This window comes from Tamandua tetradactyla, chromosome 4, assembly GCF_023851605.1.
Source record: "Tamandua tetradactyla isolate mTamTet1 chromosome 4, mTamTet1.pri, whole genome shotgun sequence".
NCBI classification, from domain to species: Eukaryota; Metazoa; Chordata; class Mammalia; order Pilosa; family Myrmecophagidae; genus Tamandua; species Tamandua tetradactyla.
The window spans coordinates 194,043,055-194,065,783 of record NC_135330.1 but is presented as its reverse complement, the minus strand read 5'-3'; the positions used below and the strand labels follow the sequence as shown (position 1 = coordinate 194,065,783).

The following is a 22,729-nucleotide window of genomic DNA, read 5'->3' as shown; positions in this document are numbered from 1 at the left end:
AACAGACTCTACAGGAGCAAGAGAGGAGTGAAAAAAAAAACACAAAAACCTCCATAATACACACACACACACACACAAATAAATACACTTTTTTTAAAAAGAGCAAGTTAGCAAGTCTAGAAATGTCAAGGTCTTAAAAGAGGCTTTTAAGCATGGCCTTATTTGGAAGGGAAAAGCAAAATTTACTTTGCTGGAGGCATGTCACATTACATGCAGGCATGTCCTTTAACTACAAGACCATTTTTAAGTAAGGGGACTGTAAGGTAAGTAAGGTCACAAGCCGCAAAATGAATTATCTCCAAATTCCAGATCTTCCCTCTTCATAATCTGCTGACGACCCAGGTACCATCTTGTCCTGAAATGATAAGGATATTAAAATTTCCTATGTAAAAAGCATAAAGAGGAACCAAATTTTTCAGGGGCCTCGATGCAAAGCCAATGTTTCCATTCCAATGCTTATATCATGAATAAAGAAATTTTCTTCCCTGTTTCTTATATGAAGTGAGCTGCGCTTAGACCTTGCAATATGTCTCCGTGCTGCTGAAAGAATAAGAGAAAGACTAAGTTAATCTTCCTGTTTTTCTCCAATTCAAAGATATGAATGTTAAAAGATTCTATTTACCAGACCACAGCTTCGACGTTGCCTCTGAGACCCAACAGCCACCCACTCAGTCATTTGTTCTACAAATACTTACCGGGCGCCCAACATGTGCCAGGCACTCATGATCTGGGTACCAGGGAAACAAGCAGTGAATAGACCAAGAAACCCTGTCCTCAGGAGGCATATATTCCAGCATGCGCAGGACCCACCAGTGCAAGGTTAGACAATCCTGGCAGCACCCCTGCATTCCGCCCATTTGCTCCCCAAAACACAGGGGCCTGACAGCCACTTCTGAAAAGGGCCATTCTGGCATCTAAGAGGATTATTCCCATTTTAATAGTCAAGCAATTTAAAAACTATTTTACAAAACCAGGACACTAAGTACAATGAATAACATCTACATGAATATAATGAAGAATTAAATACAAAATCCTTTTCAGGCAAAAGCAGATCTTAAAAAGCCACTTAAATTATTCACGGCAGCATTATTCATAATACTTAAAGGTGGAAGCAATCCAAATGCCCACCAGCAGATGAATGGATAAACAAAATGTGCTATATCCATATAGCAGAACAATATTCAACCATAAAAAGGAATGAAGTTGTGCCCGCTTCAGCAGCACCTATACTAAAATCTGAATGATACACAGATTAGCGAACGCCCCCACACCGTGCAAAGATGACATGGAAAGCTGTGAAAAGTTACATAATAACAAAAAAAAGGAATAAAGTCCTGATACATACCACATCATGGATGAACCCTGAGGATATCATGTTGCGTGAAATATGCCTGACACAAAAGGACAGATACTACATGACTCCAGGTACATGAAATAACTAGAATATGCAACTTCACAGAGACAGAAACCAGATCAGGTTACCAGGGAGGAGAGGGGTGGGGAGCAACTGGTTAACTGGGCACAGGGTTCCTGTCACAGCTGGTGGGGAAGGCAGCACAGCACTGTGCACAGAGTCACACCCCTGACCGCATGCTCAGGATGGGTTGAGATGGGAATTTTATGTTGTATATATGTTACCACAATTTTTAAAAGACAGAGAGGGGACTAAAGAGATAATGACAATTAGAAGCAACACATGATCCTGGACTGGTTCTAATAATAATGGAGGAAATGCCCAAAAGGGCATGACTGGGACACATGAAACAACTGGAACATGGAAGAAAGGCTTTATATCAATGTTAAATTCCTTGAACTTGATAATTGCCCTTAAGATGGCTGCATAAGTGAATGCCCTTGCTCCTAGGAAATGTACACGCAAGTACTAAGTATCTGAGGAGCCTGTCGTATACAACTCACTCTCAAATGTTCAGGACACAGGCAGGAAGAGAGAGGGTGGGGGGAAGGAACAAACATGGCAAAATGTTAACAGTTGGCAAATCTGGATTTGCCAGATGGGGGGGTAGTGGAGGTCTCTGATGGGTTGTTGGGCATTTTCTGTTTTGATTTTTTTCACCCCCCCTTTTTTAGAGCAGATTTAGGTTTACAGAAAATACGCAGAAAGTATGGAGTTCCCATATACACCCGCATTATAAAGTTTTCCCTATTATTAATAGCAATAGTGTCGTACATTTGTTACAATTCATGAACCAATATTATTACAATTTTATCATTAACAAAAGTCTTCAGTTTATATTAGGTTCCCTCTGTGTTACACAGTTCTATGGATTTTTCTGTACTATTTTTGCAACTTTCCCATAAGTTCGAAATTATTTCAAAATAAAAAGTTTAAAAATATGTCACCCTAAAGGATTAGCCATGGGGACGGGGTGGGGGGGGTTAAAAAGCCATTTAATTCATTCTCCCATCTTTGGACAGAACCGGGCTATGTTCAACCCTTCAAAAAGACCTGGAAATGGGCTCCAGCTGATCTCACTATGCAAAGCCCCAGGTCCCTGCCCCAGGCAATCAGTCCCAAATGCATGCTGGCAGCTTGAGGTCTCTGTGTTTCTAAAAGGACAAGGGAGGAAATCCACTTTGAATTCAAAATGTATTGTATTTAGCCATAACTCCTGAAGCATCTGAGTAATGGCCCATCCACTTTCAATTTTTTTGTAATGTCTGTGATAATTTTAAAATGTGATGAACTCATTTGACACACTATGAATATCCCAGGAACTTTTCCAGGATTCCCACTGCAATGCACCATTAACTGATCGAGGGCTGCAGCAGGACAGGGTTCCCTGCTCTCTACTTCTCATGGCAGGAGTGTAGGCCTCGTGTGCCTCCTGGCACACCCACCATTTAATTACCAAAGACACATGGGTGCATGGCCCCACCCGTTAGTGTGTGTCCTGACGACCCAGATTTTTAAAATCTGGCCTCTTATCAAGCAGCCCATATGGTTTAAATTCCAGCCTTGAGCAGCTAGAGAGCAGCTTGTATGAAAGAGCAGCGCGTGGAAAATCGCAGGGTCTTACACGCCACTGAAAAGCTGTCAACAAAGTGCCTGTGTGCCTTCCATCCTCTGAACGTAATGGCACGTGTGACATTTACTGAGCCTGCCTCTTCCATCAATCAATTTCCTGTAAGTCTGGGCTCTGAATCTACAGCTTTAAATATTAAAATGAGTTCGGACTTTGCTTCTCCCTGGTTCCCTTTACCCAAAGACGAGCCGGATCAGGGAGAAGACTCACCTCGCCCTCCCCGAGCGAATATACTCAGAGAACCTAGTGCTTCAAACCTGCTCCTCCTGAGGATAATTTTAAAGCAGAAAATAAGATACACGCACGGCTGGGCTTCTTCGCATACTCACCATCTGAGGATATTTCAGTCCTATTTGACATTTAGATATTTCAGAATCACAGGACCATCTTTGATGGAAAAAATACATAGCCTTTGAAAATCTCTAAGGTCTTGGGGAAACTAATGGTAACCGACAACTCCCTACCATCTCGTTATACGGTGCAAATTTATTTCTGCAATTCCTCTGGCCTTGCTCAGCCGGTGCCCCTCTAATGATAGAATCACCTGCTCTGTTGTAAAGCAGTCTGTCTACGAAGCTATCAGGCTTCACGTTATGGGGACAGGCAAGTTTCAAATGCAAAGAATTAGAGAAATGAAGAAGACTTTTAGGAGTGGCGCTAGTCCAGTCACCAAGCAGGCAGTAGAGCATAGTGGTTAGGGCATGGCCGGCTCCACCTGCAACACCTGGTGGGTGTGAAAGGAGGGCCAGGACCACACCTTCCTCACAGAGGCACGGCCAGTAGCAAATGAGATGCTGAATGTCAAGGGCTCAGCACGGCGCTGAAGCCAGCGAGCTCTCGATATATGGTGGATGTTATTAGCATTTCAGCATTTGTAAAGACATCCAGCTGAACAAGTATTAAATACCTAACATACAAGGCACTGTATCCCCAATGTGAAAACAGGGTAATTCATTCCATCGTAGGATAATCCACAAACTTCCCTTTTTAAAAAGCTATACTTCATGTTTTAATATTTTTCTTTTTCTTCTTTTTTTGCATGGGCAGGCACCGGGAATTGAACCTGGGTCTCCGGCATGGCAGGTGAGAACTCTGCCTGCTGAGCCACCATGGCCCGCCCTGATTTAATCTTTTTAACTTCAGCGAATGTACAGCTCTACACAATCACCATAAAGGATCTCTTATTTAAAATAATCAGGGCAAAACTATGTGGACCATATACTGATAAAATATTTCAATCCAAAAATTGTAAAGATAAACGAGTATGAGACTAACCGAGATTTGTTAAACCGTTTTAACATTTGTTTAAACTACTGTTTTCACAAATTATCTCTCAGCATTTTCTAATAGCAAATATTCTCTCCCTACTAAAAGGTAAGGAAAAACTGAACATGAAGTTATTAGCTCCATATCACAGGGGCCAAGCATCAGCTCCAAAATTCTACATAATTGCTTTGGTTTGCTAAAGCTGCTGTAATGCAATATACCAGAAATGGATTGCCTTTTACCGTGGGGCTTCATTAGTTTACAAATGTACAGTTCTAAGGCCATGAAAATGTCCCAGGTAAAGCATCGAGAGGAAGATACCTTCTCTGAGAAAAGGCTGCTGGCATCTGGGGCTCCTCTGCCACATGGGAAGGCACCTGGCAATGTCTGCTGGACCTTTGCTCCTGGATTCTGTTGCTTTCAGCTTCTGATTCCAATGCCTTTCTCTCTGAGTGTCTGTGAGTCCTCTCTTAGCATCTCCAGGGCACTCCTCTCTGAGCTCTCTGTCTCTCTGCTTCTACCTTTTATCTTCTCATAAAGGGCTCCAGAAAAGGATTAAGATCCACTTGGAATGGACTGGGTCACATCTTATTGAAACAACCTAATCCAAAGGTCCCACCTCAACAAGTCTGCACACACAGGAGTGGGTTAAAAGAGCATGGCCTTTTCTGGGGTGCATCACAGTTTCCAACACCACAATAATCCCACTCTTTCCTTAGTAATCTAAAAGCAAGGTATAAAAATCATCAGCCATAATATCCTCAAAGTGAAACAGAGCTAAGAAATTATCGGGGGTATGGGGGGGGTGCTGATTAGTATAAGTCTTTCTTATCCTGCTTCCACTTTTCCTTTGCCCTCTCCACTAATTAAAAAAAAACATGTTTTTTTCTTCAATGCGTACATCATTTGTGTGTCTGGCGAGGGCAGGAAGAACGTGTCACATGAGATGTAAATAATACCCAGGGTCTTTCCCCCTCAATCTCCTAAATGGTTCCCTTAACTGATCATGTTATTGTGCTTCTATATTCAGAGCATCAAACTCAACACACACACACACAAACACACACACATATATATACATACATGTGAAATGTTGGCCGTGAGAAGGCTGTTGGGGGGAAAAAACACCGATGTGCACTGACGTGACACGTTTTCTCTGAGGTCTTATTCTTGAATGAAGAGGGGGAGAGTGGCAGAGGGGAGAATGACACACTAGGAAAACAGGCTCAGACTTGCACAAATAAGCGGTGCCTTATTTGTGATCAATTCTGTTGTAAGCACCCAAGGAATCAAAGACTTTATCTCCAGTCATATATATACTTGCATCTATGACCTGACACCTTTTCCTTCTCCTATTTCCTTCCTTCATGGGAGTCACAGCTGCCTCTGCCGCTGCCACCCCCTCCCCACAGCCACCCAGCTGCCCCTCCATCAATGCCATCACCCCACAGCCTCAGCTGGTACCACCACCTGCCCTTTCTTCATGCATTACATTTTTTCCCAAAAACCTGCCCTTTCTTTCTCACTAACTCCTCAGCCAGCATCACATGGACCCTGGCCCCAGAGCACCCCTGCACCCCCTTAACCTGAATTTGTTGATCAATATCTACCAAACACATTAATATCAACACACACAAAAGCTGTACATTATAAACACACTCATCATTTTGAAAACCATCTCCTTTTTCCTGGAAAAAGAAACTCCAGTTTAAATAGCCTCTGAGAACAAGAACACCACACGGGGAAATACAGAACAAAGCTGACTTTATGAAAGGGGGAGGGATCCGAAAGCACACTCGATACATCACTAAAACACAGTACTTAACTCCGGCATAAGTCTGGTTGAAAACACAGTCTTGGTTCTTCTTTTTTTTCTACAAATCCCAGGCCACCCACCTCAGCCCCCAAACCCACAGAAGATACAATCCTTCAGATAAGTTTCTGTTAGCCCCCCCGCAAGTTTCCAATCAAAGCCACACCCCAAACTCTTGTTTCTATCCTCTGTTCCCCATGGAGAGAACTTAGGAGAGAGCCTCCCTTCCTCGGAGTGTGGTCCTGAATTGAATCCTGGCAAAGCAGAGTCAGCCTGACAGTTGTCCAGGCTGTGCACTGTGCAAATATACCTTTAATCACATCAGTAGCATCTGTACTATTTTAAAATTTGTTTGCATTTTCCTTACAATTTCATGATTTAAAGATAGGTAATTTCATTATCCTTATCACAATTTTCTGGCATATGGCAACAAAGTGCCTTATTCTAAAAATCAGCATAGTTTGGTAGTCTTCCATCAGATCGAAGCTAAATCCTTGCAAAGGGGTGCCTTTGTCTAATTCCCAGCAAGAGCCGTATGGGCGAGCAGCGGCGCTCAGAGAAGCTTTGCGCAGGTGTTTTAAGCTTTCCTGGTCTTAGGCATTTGCTCCTGGTTTAATAGGCTCTGTTTGCCTGCATTAACTTTCTTTCTCCGGAGCTGGTCCTTTATCTCAGGAACTCTTCAGGTATCAGGCATATCCTCCATCCAAAGCAAGCACCCAAACACTGCTGCTTCCCCTCCTCCCACTGCTGTCCTTTGGGATTACTAAACACGTATTAATAATAACTTTTGGCCAGGCAGAAAATCAGTTACCAGTAGAAAAGAGATATCCATTATAGGCATAATTCACAAATTTAAAATCATCGACAAAACATGCTGCTTGAACTTGAGTTTCAGTCAATATCTGAATATATTCTTCAAATTAAAAAAACTAAATGAACCTTTCATATAAGAATTCATCTTCACTGACTTGGTTTATTAATAATATCATTTAAAAAAAACGACCATAAGCTATTTACTTCACCAGAAAGTGTTACACGATATTTAAGAGGCAATTAAGGGTCTACAATAAATAGAAAAATAAATCAAGTAAGTCCACATAAACTCACCCAGAGCCCCAGAAAACAAGTTTTACCGCCATTGGTGTCAATTTGCCCTAGTAGACAATCCAGCTGTGGAAACCTTAAAAAAAAAATTACAGACAATTTAGAAGAAAGGAGAAAGATTAAAGAAAGATCAATAACTTCATTTTAATGCTTCTCTCTGACAAAGTTACTTCAGGAGTCCTTAAATCTGTGCGGTAATTATACTGCAATTACACTCTTTATAATCAGAGTTGGGTCAGAAACTCACCACGTTCTACTGGCTGAATCTAGGATTTTATAGATACTTAATCTATGTGCAGATTAATCTTCCGAAGTTTACCTGACTTCAAGTTCCTTTCTGTGCTAATCCCTCAAGCAGTTAATGATCCGTAAATAGATTCTTAAATACGCCATATAAATGAAGTATCTTAAGGACAGAAGACTAGCTTTGTCAGGGGGCACCCTACCTTTGATTCCTGAATTATCATGTTCATTTTGTAGATCTTAATTTTCTTAAATTGCACCAAATTAAGGCTCTGATATGCTTATTTTCTTATAACTCAGAAGAAATAAAAAGCAGAGGAACTATGAATCTTACAACATTAACAATATTAATATTAATTAAGTCCTAAAGAAAACCATTTCGAGAAAAACAGTAAATAACACTTTCTTCTCTAAATTTTTCAGCAGGGGGGTTAGTTGTTAAGTGGCAGAAAAGACATAAATCTTCCTGAATGTTACTGGGGTAGATACCATAGGATACTGCCTATTATAAGATTGAGTGCTATAAAATTACTGATGTTCAACCATTTTTATCTGCAAAAAGGGCACTTTTATCTATTTTAATCTAATTTTTTCACACACAAAAAATAGCACAGGAAGGACTGGAAAACCCAGGGATTATGAAACAATGAGAGCTTGAAAACCTCCAATTGTTCAGCAAGTATACATCTTTCTTTCTGAGTAGCATCAATGTTTTTATTATTATTAACTGGCCGCATTCCAACCCAATATGTTATCATTGCACCCAAAAGAGAATGTGGTGGCCTGGAGCTGTGCGTACCCCAGAACTGAACAGGTTCTTAAATGCAATCCATTCCTGTGCCCTATCGATGAGGTTCCTACAGTTAAGGGGTGGCCCACCTCCACCGGGCTGGGTTGCAACTGTCACTGGAGGCCTTGATAATCAGCAGGATGAAACTCAGACACAGAAAGAGAAAAAGCCACAGGCAGCAGCCGGAAGCTGAAATTCAAGAGAACCGGAAGAGGGATGGAAAGCCCAGGAGACATCGCCATGTGCCTTGCCATTTGACAGACTAAGAACCAAGGGGGGCAGCAGCCAGCACCAGAACACTCCAGTTTTGAGGGAAAATGCATCGCCTTGATAATGCCTTGATTTGGACTTTCCCTAACCTCACAACCAGAGCAACTAAATCCATGTTTGACCCACCCCATTTCATGATATTTGAGTAGCCCAAGAAGCTAAAACAGATATTACAGAAATGCCTCCAATATTTGGAGGGATGTGGGTATGTCTTTTCAACTCTTTCTTCCCATCCAGTCCCTAGTTACTGCTGGCTTCCTCTCAGTTTCTTCTTTCCAATAGGAGAGTCCTTTCCAAGAGCATAAAGGTGGTGGAAAGAAAAACTCTGCGAGGGACCAGAAGGCAAAAGGTGAGAACCCAAATGCCAATGTCTGAGAAGGAAAGTGAAAGGGACAGCAAGATGAAATAAGTTGTGCAGGGCTGGAGAATGAAGGGCTGTCTCCCCAACCCAGGGCTTATACACTGGGAGAACACCAAATCATACTGCAGAAATCAAACAGGACCAAGACCGAGTCCAAATGAAGGGAGCGTTTATTGCTATCTTAATATGCATTTCATCACCCATCTACTTTAGGACCTACCCCAAGCACCACCCACCACCACTGCCCACCGCCACCACAGCACAACAAACACCCCCACTGCTATCAACATAAGGTGGGGCCATGCTCAAACTACTGGAACTAAAACCAACAGAACGGAGACCCGGTGTACACCTTCAGTACATGGGTTTATAGTCACAGAACATGCCTTCTTCTGAGACGAAGCAGGAAGGGTTTAAGTACATCTATGTTCCTGCCAGATCTGTTAAATCAGCAGCATACCATAGAAATCGTTTGATCTAATTTTGCAAGAATGACATGACAGTTGAAAATAAAGGTTTTGATCTTTTTTAGTGCCATTCATCTATTTCTCATTCTTTATTTTTTAAATTAATTATCTGAAGATAAAAGGTAAGGTCAAGACCAGCTTTCTGTCCAGGCAGGGTGGGGATAATGCCCGGGTTAATGTGTCAGGTGAAACCTACTGTTTGTTGTTATCCAATCAATTTTAAAAGGAAATGCATCCATGAGGGGAAAAGCAAGGAAAGTACATCAGACATTCAGAGACACTATTAACTGTTCCAATAGTGACTTTCCCCCTAAAACAGAGATGTTTTGATCTAATATTGACCATTAAATGTTGAAAATAAATGCATCAATGATGACAAAAACTAAATGAGAGCAGTATTAGTAACAGACAAAGAAATTATTATTATTTTAATGGCTATGGCCAAGATAAGGAGCCACTGAAAATGTAACCAGCCTGAATTAACAGACCACTGCCTACCGCAAAAGAGAATTAGAAAGTGGATTTACGGTACAGCAAAGGAAGAGGAACGCGAACGATGCTTAGGAGTGTGCACAAGTGTGTGCACAGGCACGTGGAAGCCGGGTACCAAACAAATGAGCCAATGATTCATTCCATCAAAATCTGAAGAGCCCCTCTTGTGAAATTCTCATTTCAGTTATTGTACTTTTCAACTCCAGAATTTCTTTTTTGTTTAATAATTTCTATCTCTTTATTGATATTCTCCTATTTGATAAGACGGCATTATCATGCTTTCCTTTAATTTTTTTAGACATGCTTTCCTTCAGTTCTTTGAACATATTTAGTGTCTTTGTCTAATAAGTCATATCTGGAGTTCCTCAGGGATGCTTTCTATTGATTACATTTTTTCCTATGTTGGGGCCTTTTTTGATTTTTATTCTCATGTCTTCTAATTTTTCTGGAAAACAGGATTTTAAATAATCATAATATGGAAACTCTGGAAATCAGATTTTACCCCCTCCCCAGAATTTGTTTTTGCTGCTGCTTGCTCACATTTGTCCTGAGTTTTGCAAAGTCTGTATTGTTTGTTGCCATTAATGTCTCTGTTCAGTTAGGTTAATGGTCAGCGGCCAGCTAAGGATTGGGAAGAGATTTCCTAAAATGCCTTAAACCAATAAGTCTCACAACATTTGCCAAGGGACTTTGCTTGCGTGTTTTGTGTGTGCTTTCAATGCTCCAGTAGAGAGTTCACAACTCTGCCTTAGCCTTCCCTTCCTGCTTATGCAGAGCTCAAGGTCAGCCAGAGATGAGAGACTAGGACCTTCTTAGGTTTTTCCTGAGCAGGCACATGTGCATGAGCCATCTAGATCCTCAGGAATATGTTGAAGCTTTTCAAAGTTCTTTGTGAACATCTCATTCTGCAGTTTTTCCTTTTAAGCTTTTCTGGTTGGCTCTTGTTTGCCCCATCTCAGCAGCTGCACTGTTAAATAACTGCCACTGACGGTTTTCCACAAATGCCCTAGAGACAGCACTGCTCGCACACAGAGAGCCCTGCCTCAGGTCAAATAAAGACGAGCTCTGAGAGTCGAGCATTTCAAGAAGCTGCAAGGCAGGTCACTTTCTGGAGATGGGGCTTTGGAGATCTCCAAACCTGGTATGTCCCCTCCAGCAGCTTGCAGGCTGTTTATTTTCAAGGCAAACATAGATCTGGGGAGGGAGAATAAGATCAGTTTAAATGTCAAAAAGGTTGCTGTTTCCCCCAAGATTCAGTCATTCTTTTCTTGAATAAACACTCCTCTGAGTTTTCGTAAACCTTTCGGTAACTTCCAAAGCTGTAAACGAGTTTGTGTTGACTATGTTTGCCAATGTCCTAGCTGCTTTTGTGAAGAAAAGGATTTTCAGAGGTCCTTACCCCATGGGGTTCCAAACGTGCTTCCAAAATGAGTTATATTAATGCAATATTTTTTAAAAATCAAAATTAATGCGAGAAAATCCATAATGAACAAACTATGACATTTTTAAATAAAGACAGGACAAATTAGAGCACAATGCTGGGCCATCCTGGAGCCTGACACAACAGATAAAGATCAACAACACAGGACCTGTCCTGATGTACAATTTTGGTAGTTTGTTCATCACAGACTTTCATCTTTGATTGTGATGTTTTTAAGCCACATTAAAATAGTATTTATTTTTATTACTGATTTTTTGGTGCCACCTTAGATTTTGTGCCTGAGGTGAGTACTTGACCAGCCTCTCCACAGTCTGTCCCCTGCACATGTGCTTTTTCTCCCATTCCTCAAACTGAGATATGAGTTCAAAGTCATATTTTTATATTCCATTACAATATCTTGAGCTGTTTTCAAAATGGTAATCCTAAAATCTAGCCAGAAAATTTCAGTACAAAGTTTGGGGGTGAAAGACAATGAAATTATATTAAACTAACTTTATATATGCTAATAAAGGCAAATTAGCTCACACAGTGTAAAGTCATTCTTACCTACCTATTAGACTAACATAACATGGAAAAAAAATTTTTAAGGAATACTTGCTAGAATCTTTAGGATATTAAATGTAATATTTGAAGCGTCCACCATACTAACTTCCTCAACACTGATAAACACTCAACACTGACAAAGAATGCCTCTGGCTTAGAAATATCAATTTCAAGCAATACTATTCTGCTACATGATTTCCATTCTCGAACTGCCACTGAAAATAAATTGACACTAATATAAGTCTTAGGAATAGTTGGGTTAGTATGTGGTAGCAAATTCAAATCTGTGAAGACAGTTATTTGTGTGTAGAAAAAGACTGCCTGTCTTGAGAAGCTATTTTGAGTATTTTCAAACACCTTAGTACAAAGACAATTAATTCTGGATGATTTGAGATTACTTCTTCTATACTGCAACTTAACAAAGTGTTCCTATGAACTTTTTAGATTACTACTTTGCAGTAGTGGTCTGGTGAAGTGCAGAAATAGAATTTCCTCATTAAGTGTTCACTGTTTGCTTCTGCTGTTCTATGGTCATTTCTCATAATCCATGCGACTCTACCCCATGCTTTCTCCACTCTACTTTTGAAAAGCATTTAAAATCACTATATCAACATTAGCCTGTTTCTGGACAAATTTATTTGTCTTATTAAAGTCTTTTTAGGAGCTAATACACTCTGCTGGTTTTTCATTTTTGCAATTGAATCAAACTTTCCGAAGCCAATATCAGCATTTAATCAATACTGGCTTAGCCCTAACCACGTACATTGCTTACGTGCCTCTAATGGTCACATGTATGTACCGTTTTGTTTTTCTAAGGAAACCGAACCTACTAGTTCAAAGGGCTAGTTGCACAAAAGACGGTAGGGCTAACGAGAAGTCTGCGGGTTCACACGCCACCCTCTCGAGGGCAGGGCAAGTACATCTGCCTGAAAAATAATCATCAGTCTTACAAAAAATACCACTCAACAGCTTCAGTTGAGTGAACTATCTAAGTCTAAAGATAACATATGAAATAGAAATAAGAAAAGAGATCAAAATAATCATTATCTATATAAGATTTATTGTCTACCTAGAAAATCCAAGGAAAAGAACAAAAAACTACAGGTATTGAGGAGAACTCAGAAAAGTGCCTGGTTATGCGATTATCAGGAGAAAAGCAGCAGCTTTCCAGAAATCAACAATCACCAGTTAGGAAAAGGCTCATGTGCAAAAGCTAACAAAGTGTGTCAATTACCTAGGAACAGGCCAGATTCCTACTCTCCAAACCTGGAAGGGCATGTGAGCGATGACACAGTGAGAGAGCGCAGGAAGCCACGGCAGCCGGAGAGCGGAGAGCCCCGGCGTGGAGCTCCCCAGGGCACGCGCCCGCCTCTTCCCAGGCTTCCCATCAGAGGATGGAGGACAATGGCTGGAAGCTAAAGGCTGGCGAAGCAAACCGCGCTCCCTCGCGCTCACGCAGCCCTGTCTCCCCGGCCTCAGGAAGGCTGTCATCGGGCTGCTTCTCACCTTGGCCTCCTGGTGTCTTGCACAGAGGCTCCCATGGCAGCCTGCTCCAGGGCCACGCATGAATGTGTGTGTGTGTGTGAGTGAGTGTGTGTGTGTGTTCTGGTTCTCAGGTACAGGGGCATCACCTGGGCATACAGGAGCCCCAGGCAGGACAACAAGAGATGTCCCATCCTCAAACCCCAGACACCCGAGAAACCTCTGGGATGGGGGTGCACTCCCTGGCTCTGGGGTACCACAGAAAGGTGCTCCCAGTTCTTGCCGTTTAGACCTTCCCCAAGAGAGCGCAGTGTAGGTCATGCAGGCAACATCCTTTCCCTTACTAGCTCTGTTTGTTCCGAAAGATTCCAGGCTGAAACGGAGCTTTCCTTTTGGCTCCTTTCCGGTGACACACGACCTCCCACCCACCCCTAGTGTGTGTGATGTTCTGGGCTGGATTCCAGGCATCCAGGAGCCCCTCGCCTGCACTGGACCCAGGCGCGGCACCACCACTCACAGCAGTGCCTCACGCCCCCGGAGGAGAAGGTCCAAGTTCACCCCACAGAACGCCAGGGTGGCTGCTGTCCTGCCATCAGGACAGGAACCCCCGCGCACACGGGCACCAGCCCCCACTGCTCCGCCTGTGAGCCAGCCTGGCTCTGGCTCGAGGGCACCAAACCTGCTGGTCCCCGAGCGCTGGGCTCTTCCCCAGATTTCCACATGCTCCCACACCTTCTCCTCCAGGGCTCGGCTCAGTCACCCCCTCAGGAGGCCTTCCCTGACCACCCTGCTGGAACAGCAATTATCTGCCCCCAAGACTCCCTGCCCTCCTTCTCTGATTTACTTTTCTCCACACTACTTACCCCTGCCTGATATATTACATATCTTATTTAAGTGTGTCTGATTCCTACCATTTCAGTGTCAGTGCTTTAGGGGCAGAGTTTTTGTTTATTTTGCTCATGGTTCTATACTAATGCCTAGAATAACAGCTGGCACAGACAGACACTCAAAATTATTTGTTGGGTGGGTGTATAAGTGGATGGATGGATGGGCAGATGGACGGATGATAAACGGATGGGTGGATGGAGGGATGAGGCAAATGGGTTGGTGCGGGAGGGGTCAAGATATTAAGGTCTGAAGATACCTGAATTCAGGTGTGAACGTTGAAATCGTGTCAGAGATAAAGGGAAAATCCTCAACCCTTTTCTGCAGACATTCCTGTGGTGGACACAGTGAGGCTCCTATTTACTCACCACATCTGCTAATGGGGACAACCAGACGACTCGTCCAGTCCTTCCCAACCTGCACTGGTTTCCTGCAGGTTCTTCTCCAGGTCTGAGTTTGTTCACTCACAGTTTAAAATTCCTATCAGAGACAGATCCCAAAAAGATCTTCTGTGGAGCTGACATTAGCTGTTCCTATCAACTCCTATTAAAGAGGTGTCCCCTTCCTTGGCAGCCCACCTTGAGATATGCAAGTGCTTTAACCCACTTTCTCCCCACCCTGCTCCCATCCGGGTTTTTCTAAGCTTCAGCTCACACTCAGATCCAGGAAAAGTGCCGTTCCTGAGACAGCAAGGCGGAGGGCCGGTTCCCCACATAACCACTGACTCCCTGCCACCCCCCAGCCCCGGGACACAGCAATCTGCATTTCCTCACCTGGTCAACTGCAATACCTCTTTAACTGTCTTTTCACAAGGCTACAAAAGTTAAAATAAGGAAAGGCAACTTTATGGGTGAGCTTAACATTGGCAAGAAATGGAGACTCAAGATTTGTGGAGCCTGAGGTTTACATACTAGGGAAGAGGTGTGGTATAGTCCTTCTTTAAACAGAATGCAAAAGTGCACCTACAGAATTAGGTTTGGCCACGTGGACACGTTGCTGGTGCTCCTCGCAGGAGGAATTCTAGGTGAGGGGCCCCAAAGCTTAAGCTTCATCAGCTTCCCACTCAATCCACCTCTGCTGGAAGACAGAAAGGACGACAGCAGTTTTTACTGCAGCACTAAAATCTCTAGAAAACCACTAAGCATAACAGTTTTCTATTGCATCAGTCCTCTGGATACTATTCTTATCTCTCGTTCACAAACCACCATCGCCGCTGTTCCCTTTAATTTGGCAGCAGCAATTCATTATACAACTGCATGGGCTGGCCTGGGCTGTGCACCCTTCCCCTCTTTTGACTAGCGATCTAGCTCTGTGTCAGTTATGTAATAGCCAAAACACAGTCGCAGTTCTTACATAAGCCTTCAAAATCAGATAGATATTTCAACCAGAAGCCATCTATAAGATATGCTCCCAGATTCGGACATTATACATGAAGTAGACAGAAAACACTGACTTAGCAGCCAGCTTTACTTCTGGTCTTAAAAACAATGAAAGCTCTTTGTGACTTAATTTATTGGTCTATATGAACATAAGGCTTTAAATTTGCTAGAGAAAATCGTCTTTAATAAGCCCTGAATATTTCATCACGTAAGCATAAAAGAACATCTTGACACTACTACTCAACATTCCCTGTTACCCCTGCACAATGAAATGTTCCGCTCAGGATTCCGGTAAGTAATCCCCAGGGAAGTCTGGGTCCCTGATAAAAACTATTCTTTGCAGTGTTTAAAAAAAAAAATTTAAGAAAGATTATTTAGACAAAATACGAAAGTGCACATGCTATAATTCATCAGCATATCTCTTTTCCAATACTTTTCTCTCGCCGTATTTTGGACTGCTTATGTCTGACTTTTCTTAAACCAGGGCAGCCACGCCTTGGCTGACAAAGTGATAAATGAAATAATATTCTCCGTAGCTCTCAACACAGGCTGCCCGGAGAAGCACAGGCAAGCTTTTAACATCACAGATGCCCAGGCACCACCAAAAAGCAATCAGAACAGACTATCAGAAAGAAGGGGCCCAGACATGGCTATATATGATGATTTCTACTTTGGGCTTCCTCTTACCCAAAAAAAAAAGTAGCCAAAAATAAGAGTTAGAGGCTTTGCTGAGGAGGTGGAGGGAGGAAGGTCTCTATAACTGGTAACTCCCAATTACTAAGTTTTCATCAGAGATCAAAACAAAATCTTTCAGAAGTCTGAAACCCATAAAGGACAGCTGTAGGATCCCTCTTATCACTATCAGTAGTAAAGACTCCTAACCAAATTTCATAACAGCATTTACAAAACCTATTTTGCTTTTTAATGCTTTGCAATTCTACCCAATGATTTATTAGAAAGGGCCCATGTTATCTTAAAAGGGTGTCTTCCAGCTAAGTGCACGCTTATCTTCCAGTAAAGTTTTGGTTTAAAGCAGAAACCATGATTCTGACTTATTCTCACCCTCTCTTATTCCACGCTCTGGGAATGACTTTTATAACTTAACCACCGAGCAAATATTTTTTTGAAAGCACTTATATAACAGAGTACAGGCGCCTTTGGTCTCCTGCCAAGAGCACTTCTTTCCGTGTTTGTATTTAAAATAGACTGGTAGTAACATCACTTGTGTGCCTGAAATTCCTTCTGTGCACAGGCTCAGAATGAAAAATGGAGGTAGCAAGCCGCTTGGTCCTTTACAGAGCTTGCCATTATAAAGCTCGCAGGAAATAGCACATTTCATACTAAAATAAGACGAATTCACAGCCCCGATTTTCCAAGGCTGGGGGAAGGTGGCACTCGGTTTCACGAACCTCCCCTCCCCTCTACAGCAGGGATGTCTAACCTGGCGGCACGCGAAGGTGCCCGAAAGGCTGCGACACCCCGGCCCGAGCAGGTGACCTGGGCAGGGGAGAGAAAGTGCCCTCGGGACCGAAAAGCCAAACCAGTGCGGCGCTGCCCCGCACTCCGGCCACCTGTCTCGCGGGGCTTCCGGGGCAGCTGCAGCGCCCAGACGGCCCCCTGCCGAGCGTGCCCCGGGTTCGCTCACCTGCGTGGGAAAGAGCCCGGGGAAGGTCCGAGCGGCCGCCGCTGCCCGCGAGCACCCTCTCACCCCGGGCCAGGCTCCAGGGCGCTTCCTCCTCCTCCTCCTCCTCCCCAGCTCGAGTTTTCCAGCGACCCCGAGGTCTGCGCTCCGCGGCTCCGCCAAGGATTTCAGCCCCGGGGGATCGACAAACTTGGCAGAGAGACCCGCGGGGCGGCGCAGGTGGCGGCGCGGGGGACGCCACGGCACCTGGAGAGCGCGGCCGCGAGACTGTCACCTCCGCCCGCCCCGCCCGGGCTGCGCCGGGAGCGCCCCGCAGCCCCCGCCCCCGCACTCACCTCGGCGCAGGCCCCGCCCGGGCCGCCGCCCCCGCTCGGCGCTGGGGGTCCGCGGGGGAGGGCAGCGGGGCCGCCGGCCGCACGCCCGGGAGCTCCACGGCGCGGCCGCGGCCGCCGGACAAAGACGAGCCGCGGGGCCGGCGGCGGCGGAGCCCGAGCCCCGGCGCGCCCCTCCCGGCTCGCGACGTGCGGTCCCCGCTGACAGCCGCGCGCGGGCGGGCGGAGGCGCGCGCACCCCCTCCCGGCCGCCCCCACGCACCGCCGAGCCCCCGGCGCCTCCGGCCGCCCCGCGGCGCGCGCCTGCCCGCCCGCACCCCGCGCCCCGCGCCCCGCGCCGCCGCCGAGGGGAGAGCCGAGCGCCCTCTGCCGGCCGCCAGCGCCCGCACCCGCGACACCGCCGGCTCCCGCTCGCGGGGGGCCCGTGGGCGCGGCCCCGCTCAGCCCCCGCCAGACCCCGGCTTCGGGAGACCCGAGGGGAAGGAGGAGTGAGACCGAGGGGAGGGGGGACACTGGGACAGATACCTTACGCCGAGGTCACAGCACGTCGGTTCACCCAAGGCAAAAGGTGGCAGCAACCCAAATGTCCACCCGCAGATGGACAAACGGAAGGTGTGTGCCCGCTGGGGAATACCACTCAGCCGTCCAAAGGAATGAAGTGCTGAGACGGGGGACAACGGGGATGAGCTGGAAGACACCATGTTGAGTGAAATAAGCCAGGCACAAAAAGACAAATGTGTGATTCCGTTTCTATGAAATATCTTTAATAAACAAATACATAGAGACAGAAAGTAGATGGGGGTGAGGGAGGAAGGAAGGGACTTAATGCTTTCTGGGTAGCAGTGCTTGAGGGCGTACAAAATTCTTGGTAATGGATGGTGTTGATGGTGCCACAGCATTTGTAATTACCACCACCAAAGTACACTTTAAATGGCTAAAATGGGTTTAAAATGACTGAAAAGCTGGCTAACAGGGCAACAGGGCAGCGACTTCCAGGACTGGCGTTCTTGGAATTATGTACAGCGAGAAGAATTGGGCGACGCATCGGGAAGAACTCTCAGATGGAGCCCAAAGTCGGTCTTGAAACTGTTTGCCTAAAAGGCAAATGTTGCTTTATAGAATCAGGTCTTTATTTCTGTGTTGAATAAGCACCAAGTGTGCCTAACACTGAGAGAGGGATCCGTCAGCCTTGACAGATCGTATGAATAAATCCATCAGTTAATATTTTCCGAAGACCTTGGGGTCCCACCTTCCTCTCCCCTAAGCAGGGCTCCTGAAAGACTTGACAGGGCAAGTGAGACCAGAGAACAGCTGAGCTGTTTAAAAATGCTAGGGTTCAAAAATGTTAGGTGAAATGACAATGTACTAAAGAGTTGTTATTACAAAAATGAAATGATGGTGCTAGTTTCTTGCACTATTTAGGTTTCTGTGTCTTTTAATGGGGATCTTTTTCTCAAACTACTCTGTTAAACAGTATCTTATATCGGCTAATTTTTTTGAACAAGCTGGACTTGGTGAAGGGAAATCTCGAAATACCATTTGATTTTGCCCCCACACTGCTGTGTTTTAAGTTCATTCTATCGGATCTCCCTGCTTCTCTGGAAGAATCTAGGGCAGATTTCATAGCTTTATCTGTCATTTCAGCTGTGAATAGCGAGTTTGGTTCTCTGGTATTAAAAAGTCCAGTCCAATCCAAATCAAAACTCCAATCTCCTCCAACTGCAGCTTCCCCACTCCCCTCCCACCACCTGTCAGCACCCAGAGGACCCACATTCTGAAGGCAGCTGTGGGGAAGACCAACCTTGCTCTACCTCTACCCCACCCCCACCCCGGCTCCAGGCAGCCTCGCTCCTCCAGGAGGTGGGCTGGTGGGGGTGGGAACCCACCTGCCTCCTAGCCTGCTGCTGACTACTCCGAGTCCCACCGCAGCTTCTCTGTCTAGTGGTCCACCTCACAGGGCCTTCTGGGGGCTCTGTGTCCTGGGAGGCAGAAATGGTTCAGACCCAGCCCCCTCCCGCCATGTCTGCTGCAGCCCGCAGAAATCCCCTGGAATTTTGCCTATCAAATTCTAGAGGTGCAGACCACTGCTCCTGCAGGATCCTCTCCTCATTCTGTGGTCACAGACAGCCTCCACCAGCCTCTCTCCTTGAAGCATTTCACGTAGGAGTCAAGGTTAATATATGTCCCCGAACTCCAGGAGATACCTACCAAACTCTCCAGCTAGTTCCCAAGAATCCCACCTTTCTTTGCACTGCCAAATAAAAATCAAATCCTGACCTGGTAAGGAGAGACCCTATTTGGAAAGATGATTTTAAAGGGGGAAGGGCTATTGCAATAGGGAGAACACCCGACCATGAGGTCTGCAAGCATCTCAGGACTGAGGGAAAAGGAGGTTTTCTTTGATAGGAAGGAAAGAACTGGGTGTAGGGTGGTGGGGTGAAAGGGTGACGGGATCAGAGAGTGTTCCAAGAATATTTTATGTCGGGGCAGCCTATTTACTGGGAGGTGCCCTGAAAGTTTAAGGGTCTGGAGGAAGGAGAGACACCTCAGCAGTTTGGTTATAAGCATTTTGTCCTGATTGCCCAGTGGAGTGGCGACATTTAGGAGGCAAAGGACGGGAGTTTGGAGGGTCTGCATCTGGTTTGTCATAGGTAAATCAGGGGGGCATCCCTGAGTCTTTTCTGAGTAATAGGGGGACGGGGGGCTCTTTGCAGAAAGCTGTTCTCCAGAACACAAATGGCAAGGAATCACTTAACCTCCGCTGATTCCCAGGATCACTGGCTCAGGTACAATAAACCCTGTCTGCGTGAACTGGGTGGGTCCTCCCACCTCTTCCCAACACTCTGGACTCTTTCCAGCGAATTCCCACATCCAACCTCCTTGAACCTTGTCTCATTTTCTTAAACTTGGGCTGAAGGTGGCAAGACCCTTACTTAGCAAATCCCACAAAGATGGTGCAGTACCTCGATTTAAAATGTGGAAATGGCTGTCTCTGTGGCCACCCTGGAGGTGTGCTCCCCAAACTACAGGCACGTAATGAACCAGCAGCCTCCAGGGCTCACACCTCCGGGCCCACCAAGGCACTGTGGTGGGGGGGGTCACGCGCCCCCTCCACCCCCCAGCTGTTCCCAGCCAACACCTGAGCCTGGGGGGAGGACTAAAGCTGGCCCGTTTGTGCCCAGTGCAGAACTCTGACCCGCAGCTCTTGCCCAAAAGCTCCTCACAGCCCTACCAGCTTCACTCAGGACTGCAGGACTGCCTGACCGGCTTCCTACACCATCTTCCTTCCTTCCCCTGTCCTTTCTCAGGTGTCAGACCTCGCCAGTCTGATGGCCCTACCCACTTACAAGCCAAGCTGCTTCTCCCTTCCTGCTGTCCTTCCCAGGTGTTTTCTCCAGTACATGTTTTGATCATCTAAATTCTTCCTGGCCTCTGCTTCTCAGAGGTCCAGCTGGCAAAGTCGCCTCTTGTTTCCAGCTGTTCCGAGACAAAGCCCACTTTAATCTCTGGGTATGTTTGCATCTAGAAACTGTGAAGAGAAGAGTAGAAATGTATTTTGATGAAAAAATAAAATGTGATCAACTGGCATTTTAGTTTAGGGTCTCCCTTCCCAGAGCAGAACCTGATGGAAGGACTCAGGGACAGAGTTTATTTCGGGAGGTGATCCCAGAAGCAGCCACAATGAAATACAGAAATCAAGAGAAGGAAGTTTGGAAAAAACAACATAAGGGTGTGGGACACAGGGCGGTGCAGCGGTGGCTCAATGGCAGAATTCTCGCTGCCATGCCAGAGACCCGGGTTCGATTCCCAGAGTCTGCCCATGCCCCCGCCCCCAAAAAAAAAGTGTGGGACACAGGTCCCTGCTGTACACAGCAGACACTCAGTACCGCTGGGTCTCTGAGACACTTAAAAAAGCCCTCCCAGAACTGTCATTTCTAGGATGGGGGTATGAGCATGTTGGGAATCACCTTTGGGGTGTCTACTCCCCTATGCTTCCGAGCACCCAGGGCTTTAAAGAAAGCCTTGAGGCAGAAAAGAAGGATGACCCTGGCAGCTTCCTCGAGGCAGAGCATTGTCAACTTGACTCCCAGCAACCAGTGTTTTGCTCATTAAAGCTGCAGCTGGAAGGCAGCCAAGGAGGTGGGGGCACAGCATCAACAGAGTCTGCTATGGGGGACTTAACCAGACCAAGGAGCAGGCGAAGGTCGCAGAGAGAGGGCAGAGGCATCTGCCTTATGCAACTGCAAACTGCTGCAATGCCAGTAGGAGGACTGAGGAAGAGCCAGTGGAGTGGTGGTTGCAAGTCATGATAGTCACTTGGGCGGGAGACTGGTCTACCCAACAGCAGGCTATTTATTAAGGGTCAGTGCCTGTGGGAAGGAAAAGGGACAAGGACTGGACACAGGGAGAAGCTGGACTGTGATGCCAGCCCAACAGAGCTTCAGCCAATCTTACAGGGAGCTCCAAAGCATACCCAGATGGGTGTGCTAGAGCTTGTTCATCCCGGCTCAGGAGAGTCCGTTCCTGAACTTGCAGGAATTTCCTGAGCCAGTTGTTAAAAGCAGCCACTATTAAAGATTAAATCATATAGGGCAGTGCAACGGTGGCCCAGTGGCAGAATTCTCACCTGCCATGCCAGAGACAGGGTTCGAGTCCTAGAGCCTGCCCATGCCAAAAAAAAAATTGTCCTAAAGATTAACTCATATAAAATTATAACTAAATATATTAAAGTTAATAGAAACTCAAACCTCATCACTTCCTAATGACTTTACTGCATGTATATATGCTCTTGACCACTTGCAGATATGATGAGTTATTATATTTGTAGGGTGGAAATACCATATGGTGATGTACTACCTTGTGTCACTTTGGTAGCTTGACCTTGTCCATACTGGAGTATTTACACCACAGAAATTGGCAGCTGCTCCAAATCAGAACTTGCCCTCGACCCCAGGACCAGTTATTAAACATGTCCACGCGCACCACTCTATATATGCTGGGGACAGAGTCGTCCCCTGATGGGCCAAACAGCCAGGTGTTTATATCCCCACCTGGATCAGGCGCTGGAACAGGACTCTTTCGGGGAAGATGCACTCTTGGACAAGGGGGACGATGCTGAAGGAGCGCAGCCAGAGGTCTCTGCCCACTGCTCATGCGGCAGCTGAGGCTAAGTCC

The 22,729-nt window shown here is 45.7% G+C and overlaps 1 protein-coding gene across 2 annotated transcripts in view; it reads right to left on the bottom strand.

The window, feature by feature from the left end:
• Window positions 1-17,414, bottom strand: part of MTUS2 (microtubule associated scaffold protein 2) — a 565,128-nt gene extending 547,714 nt beyond the window's left edge. Inside the window, exons 1-2 of one of the 2 annotated variants that reach the window (XM_077158944.1) lie at window positions 17,226-17,414; window positions 7,231-7,303 (exon numbers count right to left, since the gene is read on the bottom strand). The gene's annotated coding sequence lies outside the window, so the exon portion shown is untranslated. Of the gene's footprint in view, window positions 1-7,230; window positions 7,764-17,225 lie in introns of those variants that run through there. The other variant, XM_077158945.1, reaches the window with a different exon arrangement.
• Window positions 17,415-22,729: the final 5,315 nt, after the last annotated feature.